The following is a 2,362-nucleotide window of genomic DNA, read 5'->3' as shown; positions in this document are numbered from 1 at the left end:
GAGAATATACCTCACCAATAGAGGGCCTCACTACAAACAGCAATTTTTAAAAAGTACTGCCTACTTCAGAAGGTCCTTTGGAACGCTTTTAAATGCGTTGCATTTTTTACTAATGAATTCAATTTCAGAGTGATGCCAAAAGAAATCATTTGTCTATTTGTTAGTATTTTATTACAATAAATAGAAGAGAAAATAAATTATTTTAATAATTTGGATTCATGAAGAAATCTTAATATTGTTTCATAAATGCTGAAAAATGTGATGTAAAAATAATAAAATAATTTTGCTGAAATTCAATATAAAGTATATTTAAGAAAAATCAACAATTATTATAAAATTGCTACACAAAAGCCGCAAATTAATAAAATAGAAAAGCATCTTCCCAGGCAAACAAAAATAAAATAAAATAATTGCTATTTTAGACACAAAAACTGAAAAGGCTTAAAAATATAAACAAAAGCTTACAAAAATAGATTTATTTATACAAAGATTTATTTATACAGTCGTTATATATGTATGTATACATTAAATAATGACTCGTTTTTGAAAAGTCTAAACTATATTTTGTGACACAATGCTTGTGCATTGTAGAAATTGATAAGTAAATTATTATACAGGGTGTTTCCTAAACACGTTACATATACGAGTATTAAGAAGTCGATTCAGTTTTCAATAAAAATTCAGATATATCAGATCAAAAAAAAGTCCATTCAATAAAGCTTGAGAAGGTTTGGTCCAAATAGATTAAGTCGTATATTCCTAAAGAATCACATTTTTAGCATACACTACTCTGTGAGCAAATACCCTGTATACGAAAGTATCTATTTAGATTCTTAATGTTATGGGTATAAAGATGTGTATATGTTACAGACAAATAAATGTAATTTTATATAATACATACTGACACAAACTTGACGACATACAAAGACTGACATCTTTGATTGTAGAGCAGAAAAATAATATTACAAAAAAAAAGTGAAAATAATTACGAAATGTATTTTTACTTCATTAGCTGGAAGGCATGGAACAACCGCAGTGTGGAGCACAAATGAAATGTGGCAAATGTATGCAGTAGTTGGAGTGTCAGAGCCATGATTGAGAGGTGTTGTTGCTTTCGACTGTAGGCGGTTAAAATAGTGCTACCAATTCTCATAACATATCCGTCACATGCCTCCAGGATATTTGTCCAAAGACAGTTTTGTATTACAGCTAAATTATGTACATAAATATATGAGTACCCTTCCCTTATATGATATATACACATACAAGCAGATAAGTACCCACACATATACGTTCTCTGTGCTTCTGAAAGCTCAGATGTTATCCAAGTAATGAAAGAAAATGTCGTGGGCAGTGACCTGTTCCGTGGTTTTATTACACAAATTTTATTCCAAAAATTATTAATAACATTTTTAAATGAAATTCCTTGATTTATAAATTTAGTATGTAAAATCAATAATCTCTCATTCAGTAAGTAATGTGCCCTTTCAATAAAAATCAGAAAAAATTATTGTAGATAATATTTAAGGTCATGAGATACTTAGCTTATTAGAAACTCTGCAAATGCAGAGGTTTACTTATAAAAAATTTATAAATGTATGAGCAGTTTTTGTAGAAAACCTACTATTTAAGTTTTTTAACCCATTAGACTGTGAGACAATTATTTTTTTTTCTTTGACCTATCTTCTTTGTTCTTCTATATTCTTCTATATTGATTTGACTGGCACACATCCATATTCGATGTCAGCCATTGTTGTTTTTAAGCAGAAAGTAAACAAGACTTAATTGTCCTCAGTTAAACGGAACAATGTCAATTTTTCATACTCGACAAAAAACAAAAATGACGAGAAGAAACACAGACTTGGAGACTGTAACACTTAACACAAAGGATTTTTTGTATTGTGAAAAAAGGAAAAATAGAAGGAGCGCCATTCGTAGAGGCGGAAATAGTTACACATGGTAAATGTCGTAATAGCAACAGAGAAGTGGGTCCACAAGGAAGAAATATGTGACACAAAAATTTCACGTCTGTCTGTGGTATGCACTAAACTTTATTTACAGAAGGCTTTCGTGTGATAAACGACATATGTCGTCACTAGTATAAATATTAAAATTAAATAAAATTAATAAAAATGTACAATACAAAATCTCTTGATTGAAGGTGTAAGCATATCCTGATAAGGCTCTCTTTTCTTCACAACTGTGATTTCTTATTGTTAAAATAAAATTCGCAACTTTACAAATATATAAACTAATAACATATTAAATCCAAAATACATAATCAATGCATAGTTTTGAATTACCTGAGTTGAGGTCCCAACGATTCCGGACCAACAAACTCGAGGCCATCTAAACCTTAGTT

Source organism: Teleopsis dalmanni, chromosome 2, assembly GCF_002237135.1.
Source record: "Teleopsis dalmanni isolate 2A chromosome 2, ASM223713v2, whole genome shotgun sequence".
Taxonomy (NCBI): Eukaryota; Metazoa; Arthropoda; class Insecta; order Diptera; family Diopsidae; genus Teleopsis; species Teleopsis dalmanni.
Note: the sequence above shows the minus strand (reverse complement) of the source record.